Raw genomic sequence first — 17,343 nt, forward strand, 5'->3', positions numbered from 1 at the left:
TCTAATCCTGGAGTTTTCCCAGAAGACAGAGACATAATTGCCTGTAGAACTTCTTTTGAGGTGAATGGAGAGTTCAGGTATTGTTTATCTTCTTCAGAGATGGAGAGGAGAGATACATTTTCTAAAAACATGTTAATGTCAATCAGAGGGGTTTTCAGATGAGTATAATTGCTTAGAAAAAAAAAATCTATAAAAGAAGACTATTGACTGCAAGTCATATTTTAGCTGTGCCTTTGCATTGCGTATGCGGTTGGCGCTTTCTTTTTTAAGCTGGTACGCTAAGAGCCTGCTAGGTTTATTTTCATACTCATGATATTGCTGTTTAGTTAAGAACAGGAGTTTTTTTATATGTTCGGTTTGAGTAAGGTTGAGACGGTTTCTGACGTCATTAAGCTTCTTCAAGTTTTCATCTGTGGGTGACTGAAGTGTCTCCAAGTTGTCAAGCTCCTTTGTAAGTAGTTCAGTTTGTTTGGTAATATTTTTCTTTCTTGCAGATGTGTATGACATCAACTGCCCTCTAATCACGGCTTTGGCTGCATCCCATATTACCACAGAAGTGACAGGGGAAGCTGCATTATCTTGCCTGTATTGGTCAAGCCATAGTCTTATTTTGTTACAAGCTTCAACATTTGTGAGAAGTGAAGAGTTAAACTTCCAGTTCTTGTTTGTTGGGGGATAGATAGCTGAAGATAGACTGGTGAGTGGTCCGATATAAGGATGGATCCTATATCACAGGAAACCACAGAGGAAAGATGATGCTTCAGCATAAAAAAAAGGTCCAGTCGAGAGTATGTTTTGTGGTGATACTGCAGTTTAGAAAATAAAAATACACATTTTGGAATGGTTATCAATGCTTTCAGCTAATCCCTGTAGAAGAAATACTTCTGTCAAACACTGACTTTCCAGAAGTCTTTATTTGAACATATGAACATTATTAATGGAAAAAAAGGTTTTGAATTAATTTAAAGTAAAATAACGTCTTTACATTTTTAACTAAAATAATTATTAATCTTTTTTAAAAATGTATTAAAATAAAACTCAAATACAATCTTTAACAAAAACTGTTGTGATTTTCAGTTCTTTTTTTTACAATCACTTCTCACTTTAATGTCACTAACAAAAACTGTTGTGATTTTAAGTTTTTTTGTACAATCACTGCAACAATTGAACTGTTGACATTTTTTTTGTCCTTTCATTTTTAAAGTTCCTTAAAGAGGTCCAGAAGGTGTTGCAGCACAGGCAGCAGACCAAGGAGGAGATCCAGAAGGTGCCCCCTGAAGTTCCTGGAGATAAAGACCTTTTCTAGCTCTTACTGCTCTCTGCCTCTTCAGGTCCTCCAAAGCCTTGGTATCCAACCTTACCACTACCTGGCACATTTGTGGGCAAAGCCGTCTAGAGCTGATGAGTTTCTTGAGAGGAGAGTCATTTACCTTCTTTTGGAGGTAAATGTACTTTGCTCTTGGGCTTTTGTTTCTCGCCCTAGGAGACTTCACTGGGGAGCAGGAAAGCCTGGTAATTTTTTTGGCCTCGTTATGTTTCCCAGTAGACTTCACTGGGGTGCAAGACAGCTTGGGACGTTTCTTGGCCTTGTGCGGTTTCACTGTCTTTCTTACAGCATCTTCCCAAACTGGTGCCCCTGTTGTCTTTGTTACATCCTCCTCTTCCTCTGAAGATGAGCCAACCTCTACCACATTGTCAGCTGGTCTCTTGGGGTCATTGTCTCTGTCTTTTCTAAGCCTCTTTGTCATCATTTTTTTTACTTTTGGCTGCTGCCTCCTTCTGAGCTTTTGCTGCTGCCACTGTCTCGTATATGTCTCTTCGTCATCTTCTTTCCTTTGCCCTGTGTTATGCTCTTGCTTGTTCCTGCGTCACTGTCACACTGCATTGTGCCCTCTTTGTGTCCTGTCTCCTTCGCAACACATTTCTTGCCCTTGTCTGCTCCCTCTTAAGTCATGGAAAAACTGTTGTCCTTGTCAACTCTTTTTGTGCTCTCACTAGGGCTGTAACGATACACGTATCGAAACTGAAATCGCAACACTCAGATCCACGAACCTGTCTCGCGGTGTGAGAAGGCAGAATCACGACACAACTTCCAGCCCTATGAGCTATCAGCGCTACCAAACGGCGTGTCATGTGACCACCCTCCAATCATGAGACGCTAAACTTTTTGCAAGCAGCTGCTGGGCTGGGTGACGAAGTTGGCTACAAGAAGATGGCTAATGCCGGTAACCCTGATATTGCGGACACTCCGAGCTCATTTAGGTCAGCAGTGTGGCAACATTTCGGCTGCCCGGCCAGCTACTTAACCATAACGGCACACTATGTTAATAACAATTGGCAAATTGCAAACCCCGTCCTCCAAACACGTGCGGTGTTTGAGAGCCATACAAGCCACCATTTATCGGGGATACTTAAAGAGGCTGAGTGGAATATCAGCAGATCAGACGTCCCCGTTCCCGTGACAACAGTCAACGCCAGAAATATTGCCAATGCTGTCGGAGCGGCCGGATTTTCACCGCATATTCGATGCTTTGCTCACACTGTCAATCTGGCTGCGCAGAGAGGGATGGGCGTTCAAGAGATGTCCCGACTCCTCGGTAGAGTGAGGAAAGTGGTCACGTTTTTCCACCGCAGCACAACAGCTGCAGCTGTATTGAAAGAGAAACGAGATGCTACAGCTGCCCTCACACAAGCTGTAGTATTTGTAATTTTATAGCTTTGGCTATTTATTTATTTTGCTCATGTTATTGAGACCTTACTTGAGACCATAATATTGTTGTTAATCTTAAGTGTTCAAATCTGCAGACACCCCCCCACACACACACACACTAAAAAAAAATTGTGGTTTGTATCGAACCGTGGGTCAAAAATCGTGATACAAACCGAATCGTGAGTTTGGTGTATCGTTACAGCCCTAGCTCTCACCCTGCATGTTGGTGTAGATCTTGCACCTGTTTTTGTTTGTCTTTGCAAGCGCGATTGGCTGTGTCTTCACGCATCTGGAAAGCTTCGCCAAAGCCCAGGTCAGCCTCATAGGATTTCTCTGCTGTGGCTGTTGAGTGGCACATCAGCCTGTGGATGTTTCCCTTCTTGCTCTCCTCCAAACTTCGCCCAACCTACAGAAAATGAAACAATTACAAATACATTAATAGTTGTGCACACTTGTCATTAATATCTGACAAAAATGTCTTGCACGTGCTGATGCTGATGCCGCTGCAAAGCAGGGAGAGCATTGGCCTCCCTGGAAGGCCAAATGACTCCCAGCAGTTCTGAAAAGCAATGAGTATTTAATGATATGGGCCACCGTTGTTGTTGGAAAATACCAGTTCAGAGTTGCCGGTTAGGTAGTTGTGTAGGTTGTACATTAGTCGGTAAAACCACATGTACTATCTCTTCGTAAGTGGAATCAGGGCATGACCAAAGCTCTTTGGTTTTGTGGTCTTTAACCTGTGAAGGAAACAAGCAAGCAAGCCCCGACATGTAGTGGAAATGTGGAATAATAGCAAATCATTGCCCATATCCAGAATGTAAAGGAAGTTAGAGGCTAAGTTTGGATTAATTAGCAGTTTTCATTATGTGGAAAGTAGAGCACTTTCATGCTGTATTTGGAAGCATAGCAAATTGTGACCCATACATGGAATATAAAGGAATTTAGAGGATATATTGGAATTCATTGACAGTTGACATTCAATATGTGGAAAGGGAAGTACTCTACACTATGTGCTGTAATTTGGTGCATCCTCTTACTCGAGTTATCCTCCGTTCCAACTCATCCTCCTGTGCCTGGGCAAACTCCTCCACCGCAAGGTTGGTGATGACCACCTTCCTGTGGCCATTGATACATGCAATATACCCACTCAGTAAACCATACACACGCTCGAGTGCCTCCCTGCTCTTGTCTCTCTCAAGGGTGTCTGTAAAGTCAAAGGACATTGTCAAGTCTATTTGATGTTTATAGTGCCAAACCATAACGTAAGTTCTTCATTCATCTTGGGGCATTTTCCATATAAAGCAGGTCAAGGCCATACTCTTTCTAATATTCGAATAGAAGGTTGCTCCCTACATACTTACGTAGAGCTAGCGGTATGACTCTACAGTCATGAACGCTGTTGTGTATTACCCTCACCCCAGTCCTTACAACCACAACGTGTGCTTGAGGTGGAGGCACATCACCAGTGGGCTGGAAGAGAATGTAGAGTGTTTAAGTTTCAACTGATGTCATGAGTCTAAAATGCAGCACACTTTAACAAGAAAATGAAGAACATGTTGGTCTTACAAGGCAATGAAGGGTGTCTGGGATTTGCGGGGCAGCCACCCTGCCAAGGACTCTTGCTGCCCAGGTTCTTTGCATCGTTGTTTGTGGCATCTGAATATAAGCAGAGACTACATGTAACAAAATAATCAAATAAATTAGACACTACTATCTCCATTTTGGAGTGGGTTAGGGAGCTGGATAGGCTTTTGTAATATGTCTCCATCTCTGGAATCACTAGGAAGCAAAACGGCATTTGGGGAATGTTACATACCAGGTACTTGGACGGTCCACTCGCCCTTTACAGGCTCTTTGTCCTCACCAGGCTCCTTGCAATACAAAAAGAAAATTCACATATTTAAACAGTCAATAGTTACACATCTTCTGTTTACTCTTCCTGCTTTATTCAGACTTTTAATAAAGTACTTTAAAAAAAAAAAAAAAAAATTAAGGTTGCGTGTGTGTGTGCGCATGCGCATTATATCATGTGTAGTCAACTGTGAGCCTAGCTCCTCCTCTCCCTTCTTAATGTCCTGAATCTACATCTTCATCTGAAGATTGCTGGAAATACATTTGTGAATTTTACCAACAGTGCTACCATGTACATATGCAGCAAAGCCGACAACACGCTACATGTTGCAAACCATTTAACACAAAATTCACTTCACAGTCCGTACTTGCATCCCTAAGTAGCGAATTGGGTCGTGAGAAAGACATTCCAACACGGTCCTTGAAATAGAGAAAATACCATATTTTATAACAATAATAATTAATGTCATTAGAGATTTCTATTCAATATTTGGAATATATGGGTCCTTTCATTGGCGGCTATAATGCCAATATTGGAACAATCACTGCTTTTCATTTTACCCCGGTAATTTGTGTTTTCGATTTAAATCCAAAAATTGAAAGCAGCACTAATTGGGATTTTATCTGTATCATTTCATCTTACTGTTTTCTGACGTGAATCCTGGTGGCCTGTCTACAGTGAACAAGACACTTCCTGAATTTATTTATTTATTTTTAATTTAAACAATTTTATCGAACAATTTGAATGTACAAAACAGCAAGGTACACAATAACAAACAGCACATTGGGGACATAAACAATAAATAAAACAGAGTACAAATATAAAAATAAATACAAAAATAAATAAATACATGGTTCAAGCAGGGGCTTCAGGGAAAAACTTTTCATAATGACTCAGTAAGGTATTACTTTTTTTGTTATTTATCAAAATTAGAGATTTGAGCAAAGAGCTCAGTTCCAGGAGAAAAGGAGCAAATTTAGGTAAGGATTTTGCAAATTTTTGTTTGTGAATAAAACATTTTGCATATAGGATAACAGTTCATCAAGTGTTCAAAAGCATTATCTTCTGGGTTTGCATAGTAGCAAATAACATCCTTGAGGGTAAGAGAGTAGACAGTTAGCAGCATCAAAAAAATGAGATTCAAGATCACTCCAAAACCTTTTAGACATATCACAATAAAAAAACAGATGTGAAATTGTTTCTGTATTATGATTACAAAAAGTACAGGAATCATCAACATCTATAAACTTAGCAATAATACTACTAACTGGGTATATCTTATGCAGTATTTTAAAATGTACTTCTTTAGCCTTGTTAGATATGCAATATTTGTGGGGTAGAAGCCAAGCTCTTTTCCAGTTTATGTCCTCTATTTGGGACCTCCAGTAAAACTTGCCTCTAGGTACAACTCTATTCATTCTTTGAAAACACTGACGAATATGTTTATTATTACACTTTCTATCTGTTAGTTCAATTCCACTCAGCATCAGTACAGGTTGACTTGTTTTATATTCACTGTAACTCAAGTGGCTTTTTATAAGTTGAATTAACTCTATTGGGATAGCACGAGTTACAGATATAAATTCTCTGGAGGGAACAGGAAAACTGTACAGACATGAAACGTTCATAAGACAACATATTACCAGCATTATCAAAAAGATCGAGGATATGGATGATACCTCTTTCAAACCATTTTGGCAAGAATAAGGATTTGTTTCTTATAAGAATATCGCTATTATTCCAGCGGAAAGCTTTGTGAGGTGAGAAATTGTGGACAAAAGCCAGCTTCCATGCTCGGAGGGATTGTTGATGACATTTTGATAGTTTGAATGGTAATCTATTAGGTAAAAAATTACATTTCAAAAGAAAGGAAAGACCTCCAATTTTATTAAAGATGTTGTTTGGGATGAAAAACCAGATAGAGTCAAGGTTTCTGAGACACTTTCTCAACCAGTTGACCTTAAAGGTGTTGACAGTGTCGCTAAAATCTAGGACTTCAAGACCTCCTTCTGCCTTACTGTTGGAGAGTACACATTTCTTAAGTTTATGCGATTTATTTTTCCAGATGAAGTCTAAGAAAATTTTATTGACTTGTGTGGTTGTTGGTTCACTTACAAATAGGGACAATGCTGGATATACGAAGTGAGACAAGCCTTCTGCTTAAGAGAGAAGAACTCTACCTAGAACAGACAAGTCCCTTTGAAGCCAAATGTTAAAAATAGATTTGTTTTTTTTTAGTCTGTTTGAGAAATTTAAATGTTGCCTAGCTGTAAGATCTTTAGTTATGAATATTCCTAAATATTTAACAGAAGTCTTTACTGGGATATTTTCAATTGTAGAATCACTGGAATTATGCAAAGACAAAATTTCACATTTGGACATATTAAGTTTTAGACCTGAGGCGTTAGAAAATTGGTTAATTAGAGTAATAGCATTAGAGAGTTGATTCTTGTCTTTCAAAAAAAGTGTAGTGTCATCTGCCAGTTGGGAGATTTTTAATTCTCTGCCAAAAATTGAGATACCCTCAAATTTCTCATTGTTTCTCATTGACAATATCAACAAAGTTATTCCCAAAACCGAAACTTTGAGGGACTGAAAAAGAAAGTTGTGCTCAATCGTATCAAAGGCCTTATAAAAGTCTAAGAACAAAATAAGAGCCTCGGTGTTAACTTCATTAGCATAGTCTAATAAATTTAAAATGAGTCTAATGTTACTGCTAATATGTCGATTTTTCATAAAACCTGTTTGAGTTTCTGCAATAATCATGTCTAGCCCTACTTTTAACCTGTTGGCATACACTAAGGCCAATATTTTATAATCAATTGTTAGGAGAGTAATAGGATGCCAATTCTCTATTATGATGGGGTCTTTATCCAGCTTGGGAATAAGAGATATAATACCCTGCTTCATTGTAGCCATCATCTCTCCTTGACTGATGCATTCCTTGTACATAAATAATAATGAGTTTTGAATAGATTCCCAAAAGTGAGTATAGAATTCGACAGATAAGCCGTCAATACCTGGTGACTTTCCTTTCTTCATTGAGAATAATGCATTTTTGAGTTCAATAGTTGACAGGTCAGAGTCACATATAGATTTGAAATCTTCAGTAATTAAGGGAATATTAGTCTGAATTTTTCCTAGAAAACATGCACAATCCTTTGCATTAAAGTTAGAATTATACAGTTTTCCGTAAAAATCAGAAACAAACTCACTTATCAAATTCGGATCTTTCGAGGGTTAATATTAAGGGCAGTTAATGATTTTCTTTTCACATTTTTTCACATAATTATTCCTTTCTCCTTCCTCTAGCCATTTGGCCCTCGATCTAACAAATGCACCTTTTGCCAAATCTAGATAAAATTGATCCAGTTGTAACTGGATGTTCTTTACTTCGAGCTCTTCTTCCAAAGAAATGTGTTCTTTATTGAGTAAAAGGCTAAGATTGTACGTCAGATCTGTTTCTAGCTTGTGTTTTTCATTCTTTAATTCTTTACTTCTTTTGATAGCAATATACCTAACTTTATATTTGAAGAACTCCCATTTTTTCCTATAATTATCATTAAGGCCATCACTAAGAGTATCTTGTAAGTTTTTTAACGGCATTATTGAAAGACATCTTTTAGAAGAGAATTATTGAATTTCCAATAACCTCGCATACCAAAGGTTTCCTGATTAGAGGCTAGCTTCAGAATGATTTGCTTATGATCCGATAAGGGGGCATATAGATGGCTAACATCTTTTACATATTGAAGGGAAGAAGATAAAATTAGAAATAAGTCAATTCTAGATTTTAAGGATAGTCCTCTATTACACCAGGTGAAATCTTTTGTAGAGGGATTAAAAAAAACGCCACGCATCAGTCAAGGAGAGGTTGGAACAAAGTAATGAAATGAGGTTATTATTCTGAGAAGTTTGATTTAATCTAGGAGGGTATCTGTCATATCATCTGGACATTCATTAAAGTCACCACACAAAATTATATGTGATCCATTGTATTTCTTGTGGAATTCTGTCAGTTTTGCTATTATTTCATTAAATAAAATCTTGTTGGAAGCATGAGAATTAAACCCATATATATTGCAAACGATGAAGTGAGCATTGTCTTGTTTAATTATTAGTGCAATCCATCTACCATTATCAGAAGGCACTGTTTCAAGAACATCCCCTTTAAACTTGTGTAGAAAAATTAGCACCCCAGCTGAGTGATTAGTGCCATGACTAAAGTGAACTACGTTACCCCATTGTATTTTCCAAAACTTTGTATCTGACTCACAAGAATGTGTTTCTTGAAGTAAAATTAAGTCAGCCTCATTTCTCCTGCAAAGCAAAAAAATCGCTTTCCTCTTAGTAATGTCCCTAATACCCCTTACATTTAACGACATGACATTAAGAGAGTTAAACTTAAAATCCATAAGACAGAAAAATAGGAGAGAAGGAAAAATAAATAAATAAATAAAAAAGTATACATTTTAAACAGTTAAACACTGAAAAAACCTTGGAATGTGCTGAAGAAAATCCACCAGAAGTGAGGTGGTGATTAAAAACCGTATAAACAGGCCAACGCCAAGAGATAAAGTAATTCTGTAGCATTAACTATCATGAATTTGAGATTAGAGTAAATCAAGTTTCAGCATAGGTAGAATCTATGAGCTTATAGGATTCTTAACATAATGAAATGTGTTAAATGTAACAGTGGAAATTATTTCCGTAAATCCGAAATATGCCAAAGGAAAGATACCTCTGTAAAGAACTTGCGATATCTCCCAAAAACCATAACCACCAATGAATCGATGGGTTAGATGCAAACATTGTAGCTGTCATCTGTGTAAACAACTTATATCTATAAATGAAGCTCCTCTAGCTTTCTTTTAACCATTCAGTATTGAGCAGGTCACAATTAACTTTGTATAAATGGCAAATTATTTATCAGTAAACTCTTATAGCATAACCAGAAAAAGAAACACATTAAGCACCGTTTGGAGAAATGAGGATGATAAAAGGTCCATTAATAATAATGATCTTATAACAAAGTTTCTTATTTTACCATGTTAATAAGGTGCAGTGTAGGTGCTTATAACACACTATACTTGAAATTTACTCAGTCTAACTGCATTCAGGTTATCTCTGAAGGATCAATCTTCCTCCCGTTTATGAAAACAAACGGGCCGCAGAAGGAGGCTTTCTTCCCCTCCTCTCTTGCGTTCTTAACCAGGGGCCACAGTTTCTCTCTCGCTGCCTTGTCTTCTGGAGACAGTGCTTCGGAGATTCTCAGTTTTTTGTCGAGCAGAAACTTGGAGCCTTTCGCCTCTCTCCATATCGCGTCCCGAAGACATCTCAATGCAAATAGGATGATGGTCGATCTACTCCATCTGTCTGCCGCCGCTGCCCAACGCGATGTACGATGTCCAGGCCCTCTTCCAGATTGTTGTGGATTTGGGGAGCCGTATTGCCCAGGATGTTGATAATCTTGTGCCGTATGTCCTCTCCCTCCTCCTCTTTCACACCGTGCACCTTCAGGGACCATCTCCGGCTGTACCGCTGGCACTCCGCGATGTGCGCTTTCAGTGTTTTGTTCTCCGTTTGCAGTTTTTTAACCACGTTTTTCAAGCCGTCCACTGTTTGTTTTTGTTGGTTAACGTCGAGAGTGAGTTGCTGGACGGTTGCGGATAATTTCTCCAGGTGCTTCAAAGTTAACTCCGTTGTTGTCTTTATGGCGGAGACAGTACGTAAAGTCTCATCATGCTTTCCAGAGAGCACGCGAATTGCTTCCAGTATTTCCGCGTTCTCTCCGCCACCTGTCTTTATCTTCTTTGGTGGAGGTTTAATCGGAGTGTCTGGAAGTGGGACAGCGAGGCAGATATGTTGAGGGTCTTGGTTAGCCTCAAACCAGTTACTGTCCTCCATTAACTCATGTCCACTAGGAACCTTCAAATCCTTGATGGAGACTAGCTTGTTGCTAGCCTCGGCCTCGTTTGATGTACCAAGTATGTCGCCGTTAGCTTCCTCCATCTCTGTGGTTGTGAACGATATTTTCCTGCCTTTCCTTTTTCCCCATTCGACTTAATTTCAGTTTAATGTGTAAAGTAGTTACTTGTGCGTTGGCCAATGCGCATCTTAAACTTCACATTGGTTGTTTAACCACAAACCTCCTAAATTACCTGAGAGAGCTTGAAAAACACGTCTTACTAGAGCGCCGCCATCTTGGCCTCCCTTCCTGAATTTATATCCTAAACCAGCCACTTTCTGATTACTTAACGGGCAACCTATCAGGCCTGTGATTACAGTTTTTGAAAGCTTTTATCATCATCTTTTATTTGAATGGCTGCCAATGCCTCAATGAGAGATTATTATATTCTCCTTTGAAGGCTGTGACCCTTTGATGTCTGAAAGAGTTTACATTCCCCAATAGTGTACCGAGAAGCATTCTGGGAGTGTTGTCAATAGTCACTCAAGTCTCTTTTTTGAAGTAATTTGGCATGGAGGATCGCTTGTTGGGAATGCTGATCGCTAATTAGCAAAATTCACCCATTTTTAATTAGAGTTAGCATCTAAGATTTCACTTTTGGAATATGAGTTATCCTTGTAATTACAGTAGTGATTTCTGTGCAATATTTTCAATGAGTAGGAATGCTACATTGGGACTGATTAGGGTTAGGGTTACACCTTGCAATTTAAAGTAAAATTGGTAATGTGAGCTTATTGCATTACGCTATGCCATTTTTTCCCCAACGTACCTCAATTCCAGCTGTCCTTCTGGTAGAAGTCTGGCAAATACAAACAGTTTCCTCAGCCTTCCACGGATGTTGTCCAATGTCAAATTTAGCTCCTTTGCCGCTGTAACCAGCTCCGCAAACTCCTTTAGATCTTCTTTGATCCAAAAGGTGGACAAACAAAAGGGGGAAAATAAACACTGTCATGTGCATTGTTTTGAAGGTAATCCTGCCAAGGCCTCGAAGCTCAGAGGGCAGTTTTCTTTTTTACAGTGGAAAGTAAATAAAATGGAAGGGACACATTTTCAAAGCAGCAAGACAGTGTTGTTAAAGCATACAACAACAAAACTTACCTGTTGGCAACTGAGGTCCTTGCACTTCAGTTCTTTCCCAAACAGGTGTCGCAGTAACTTGTCAAACTCCGGCGGATAGGTCAGTCTTCTGCATTTTCCCTTTGTGGATAATTACATGTTATGTGTGAGAAAAGAAAGAAAATACTGTTATATAACAATCACTACAAGGATTATTTATTTATCTGTAGTACTTCTAGCCATGATCGCTGTGCTAAAGACATTGTATAAATTTGTGTGTTTCACTCACAGGCAGTTGTGCCAATGTTGGCAAGTCCTCTGAACTGCTGGAACTGCGAGCCTCCTCCTCCTTCAATGAACTACAATTGCAGCAATCTGGCTGACTCTACCATGTCACAGTAAATCAGAATATAGTTGTTAAGAATTTGGACATTGTCACACCATGGTGAGGAATGTCCTGTCCTGGGTTTTGTGTCTCGTGAACTTCCTGTTTTATTTTGAAAAGTAACTCTCCTCTCGTTTCAGGTCACTTGCCCTTCCTCATGTGCCACCAGTCTGATGTCTCCTCTAATCCCTAATTGTTTCCACCTGTGTTCCCTCACCTGATGTGTCTTATAGTCTGCGTCTCCCTTTGTTCTGTACCAGAGTGTTGTATTCGTCACGCACCCCAGCCCTCATTCACAGCCTTGATCACGCCAAGAGTCAAAGTTTGTATTTCTGTTCTTGATCTTCTTAAGTGAGTGACTTTTTGTTTGTAATTTTTCTCAGTGAATTCCAGGTCTAGTTTATAGCCATTTGTTTGCCTCCAGTGGAGTGCCTCATTTGTTTCATTCTTTTTCATAGTCAGTCGAGAGAGTAGTTTATGTTTATAGCCTTTTCTTCTTCCTCCGATTGGAGTGATTTTTTGTTATAAGTTTTCATAGCCAGTGAGCCAGAGTAGTTTAGTTCTTAGTCCTTTTATTTGCCTCCTCAGGAGTGATTTTCGGTTCCCTTATTCCTTTTTCTTTGAGGTTGTTTTGCCTCATTTTGTTGTAGTGCTGTTGCTTGTTTTTTTTAGCCAGCAGATTAGATATTGTGCTTTATAGCGTATTTGTTTGTCACCTTGCTCAAGAGTTCAAGTGAAGAAAACAAATTTCTCAATAAAAGCCTGCTCTAATTGTCCTAATTCTGCTCCTGAGTCCTCCTTCCTAGCCCAGGCCTGACAGACATTTGATTTAGTATATAATCACATTCTGTTGTATATTTAAGGACTACTGTATATGTCACATCAATTTTAATTTGTGCATGTTAAATACTAAAGTCACTAAAATTGCTTTTGTGGCATTTTACCTCAGCACCCTCACACTCTGACTCCTCCTCGCATGCAGTAAATGTTGACCCAGCTTCAATCTGAACAGTATGAATGGATTTAAGTTGAAGGTTTATCATCTTATACTGTGTTAAGTATGACTGCTTTACTCAGAAATTTGGTGTTTGTGTGAATGTGTACTCACTGGTGAACCATGCTCTTCTTCACCAAAATGTAATGGATTGTTTCTTGGGACATAACCTACCAGTCCTGAAAATTTCACCAAAATCCATCCATAACTTTTTGAGTAATCTTGCTAACAGTCAGACAGACAAACAAACAAATGCTGGCAAAAACATAACCTCCTTGGCAGAGTTAATAATTAGGGCAATAGTCTTTCCATGGAAGCGGGGTTAGGGTTAGGTAGAGGAAATAGTGTTGTTAAGTTACCTGGGGAGGTTTGTTTGCACGGGCAGCAGGGAAGAGCGAAGCCCCGTCCACTCAGCTATAATGCGTGGGTGTGTGTCAATGTGAGCATAAGGAGGAGTGCTCAGAAGGTTGATGTGGGACTCGAACCCGGGTGTCGTTCTGGGAAGAGTGTTCCTCCTTGTGCTGGTCAGGAGGAGCAATATATAAATACAGTAAGGATTATATACATGGTTGAGTGATGGACGTGAACTCGGGTCCCCCTGTGTGATAGGTGGAAAGTTATGTCTTGCACCATCGAGGGATGATGCCATTAAATCTGTGGGGGCATGTAAAATGATTGCCGGATTAAAGTGGAGGAAACAGAAAAAGAGAGGGGGGAAAGGGGTAATAGGAGTGGGGGTTTTTTCTATTCATTTGTTAAATAAGAATTCATATAAAATATCTGTAAAAAGAGGAATGGAGCATCGGTAGGGTGGGGGATGGCGTGGGTTGCAGCCCCCTGAGATGAGAAAGGGTTAATGAATAAGAATGCAAATAATTATCGAATAAAACAGGTAGGCACACAAAACCAGTGCGATAAAATGGTGTAATAAGTCAAAGCATGCCAGGTCCAAGGACCGTGAGGGGGAAATCCGGCCAAATAACCATCCCACCGAGCTCCATGTCCTGTCTATGTGAAACCATACTTTCAAAATAAATTAGATAGGGTTAGGCTGAGGGAACTGAGCCTGCCCCCTGAAGGGGACAGGTGGTGCACAGTCGTTCCCCCGGTCGTACTCGACCCCCCGGTCCCAATAGTTCCAATAGGGTTGGTTGGTGCATCGGCGTCTCTTGCTGTATCGGACCACAGTCCACCCTCCATCAAAATTTCCCATCCTTGTGGGTAAATATTTTTCAATTGTTTTTTAATTCTGGTGTAGCCTTTTGGTATATATGTAATAACGTAGATGTTTGTTATTCATTTATGAAATGAACTGTTTTATCTGAATTAATATTTTTGAACTCAAATTTTGATATAAACTAAAGAAATGAAATTGTTTTTAAATGTTTTAAACAAAAAATACGAGTGCCTGGGGCATTGTTTCGACCCTGTCTGGGTTTTCTTCAGGCCTGCAAACAAATGCTAACTGTCTGACTGACTTGTGGAGAGATGGTTCCCTTTCAGTGGTCTGAGCAAAGGTGAGCTCCTTCTCCTGAGCGTATCATTTTATATCCCTCTACTCTTGTGTTTCAATGGTCCCGCCCCCTTTCTACGTTAGGAAGCAATACTATAGTTCCCCTACAGATTTAAACTTTTTTGTACATGAAATAATCTGAATGTAGGTTTTTGAAGAAAGTATGAATTTATGTATTTATGAAATTATCTAATTAAAGACTAACTTTTTAAGGTATTTAGGGCCAATATACCTTGTTTACATAAAAGTATACCATGTTTTTGAGTGAAAATAAAATGAAACAATTAATTATTTTGACTTTATATCATTTTGACTATTTGACTTATCACAGAGTGGTATATGTCAAAGTTTAGTGAGGATTCCATTTTTGAATCATTTGAATTTTTTTTAATGGCAGCACATAATCACACCTGCTGTCCTCTGGGGTCAAAATTGACCCTGTCTGGTTTGACTGTTATTTAAAGAATATAAAGTGGATACTTTAACCAATACTGTGTTACACCTTTAATAACAACTTCATTCAAACACATTAACATCATTTCTTTATCCCATTTGAAATTTAACGCCTATAATACCTCATTTAAATGAACTTTTACCTTGTTTTTGAGTAAAAATAAATAAAATCATCACTTATTCTGACTATAGTTAACAATCAGAGTCACGTGTGTTGATAGATCATCACAGACTGGTATATGTCAAAGTTGAGTTAGGACGCTGTTTTTAAACCACCATTTTTTTTAATGGCAGCAAATAATCACACCTGTTGTCATCCCGGGTCAAAAATGACCCCGTCTGGTTTGACTGTTTATAAAACAAAGTATAAATTATCACCCACCTCTGTGTTTCAACTTTTTAGTCAACTTTATTCCAACTCATTACCTGACATATAAAACATAAACATTCATTTCCAAAACATTTAACTTTTCAAAATTAACTTTTCAGAATAGGGAGAAGGAAGAGCAACAGAAATGTAGCTTAATGCTCACCTTGCGTCGCTTGATGTGAGGTATCACCAGCTGTCGCCCGAGCTCCTCCAAGAGCAGTCTCCTCCTGTTGTATGCAGACACGTCAAGAATGTTGTAGAAGACAACGAGGGGCCAACGGGCTGTCAATCTTGTGCACGTATACATACTGGTAACCTGAAACAAACCAAAAAATATTCAGGAAAGGAAGTTTATTTCCCTACACACAAATTCAATGCATTATTCCTTTCTATATATAATATAAATATTATGAATAATAAATGTGAATTACCTTGTCAAGGTTATCGACACTCCCTTTGTTGTGATTGTAATCTTCGATGATTTTTGGCCTTTTGTCATCCCTGTTGCTCACAGCAGCATCCCGAAGCAGAGTGCTCATCAGAAGAACATTTTTCTGTTTTTTGGGGCGATAGGACACCAGAGCATGGGTCTCGGTGAAGGCAAACTTCGATGAGAACCGAGCCCTGTCCATTTTTGACACCAGTGCAGGGGGTAGCTTGGGCTTATTCCTCAGTACTGTTCCCAACATGTACAGCTTTCTTTTCAGCAGCTGCAGGCCAAGGACATGTGAAGTAAAGAAGTTGTCACAGGTGATTGTTTTCCCCTGGAGCCCTTCTGTCATGTTAAGGACAATTCGCATGCCCTGATTTCTGATTGCGCACCAGCAGGTTTGCCAGCAAATACCTGCATGTTCCATGCATAGCTGTACCTGGCATGGCATGCTGCCCATATTTTTATCCCATATTTCCCTGGTTTACTCGGGATGTACTGTTTGAATGGACAACGACCTCTGAAGGGCGACCAGGCGCTCATCCACAGTCACATCAGTGTATGGATCGTACATCAACGGCAAGAGAGACACCCACTTGTCCCATACGTCTCGAATGGGAGCAAGTTTGTCTCGTGCACGGCGATCTTCTCTTGTGTCTTTATCATCAAATCGAATCACTCTTGAGATTTTATGAAACATCTTGAGCAGGGGTCCCCAAACTTTTTTCTCTGGGGGCCACATTGTCGTTCCTGACTGTGATGGGGGGCCGGGATCGGGTCGGCTTACATAGAATTGTATGACCCAGACAAAAATCATCATCAGCAGGCCTCATTGTGTAGCCTAGTACAGATTACTAGCCTGGCACAGCCATGCACACTACTATATCAACACTTGATTCCTGGCACATATCTTTACTACTTTTGCAACCCACAAGTAATCAAGTCTTCACACATTGTTTTAATTTGAAATACCACAGATATTCCATTTATTTTATTTTTAGATAAAAATAACATCAAAGGTAAGAAACAGCTGCCTAGTTGAGGTGATTGACACTGGCAAAGGTGAGTGAAAAAATTATATTTTGTAGGTAGGCCTATTGATATTATTAATATTAACAATAATAACTGTGCAGCACTAGGTCAAATAAAGAGGCCTATAAAATGAATGTACAAAACAGTGAAATCATAATATGAATGATAGATAGCCAGCTCTTATGCCTATCCAGGTGAATATGTTCTGTAAACATTTTTTTAAGTCAAGGTGAAAATTAAATGAGCAGTAGGCCATTCACAAGTCAAAACTAAAGCACAACAATAATACATAATAATGGGAATCAAAATCAGTAGTAGCCTATAGGTGAGCTGGATTTGTACTTAATGAATTGTGCTGTCTTTGGAAAGGAGTCAGCAACAGCAGTCTCCTCTCCTCACTCCTTCTGCCTTCTGGAGCCCTGGCATGAGCACAAGAAGCACCATATTCAGTAAAAGACAAGACATACTGCTATCAGTTTTTCTCTGACAGAATTTTACAAAATATGTAGCATTCATATTTCATATGTATTATTTATTCAAATTAAAATCAGTAATTATCAAAATCAGTGTGCTTACCTTA

The 17,343-nt window shown here is 39.0% G+C and overlaps 1 long non-coding RNA gene across 1 annotated transcript; it reads right to left on the reverse strand.

Annotated features, from left to right (window-relative positions):
* Positions 1-4,150: 4,150 nt before the first annotated feature.
* Positions 4,151-11,368, reverse strand: LOC141005936 (uncharacterized). The gene is made up of 3 exons (XR_012179897.1): positions 11,300-11,368; positions 4,277-4,366; positions 4,151-4,180 (listed from the first exon to the last, which is right to left on the reverse strand). It is a non-coding gene; the product is annotated as an uncharacterized lncRNA (long non-coding RNA).
* Between the last annotated feature and the right edge of the window lie 5,975 nt (positions 11,369-17,343).

Source organism: Pagrus major, chromosome 1, assembly GCF_040436345.1.
Source record: "Pagrus major chromosome 1, Pma_NU_1.0".
NCBI lineage: Eukaryota > Metazoa > Chordata > Actinopteri > Spariformes > Sparidae > Pagrus > Pagrus major.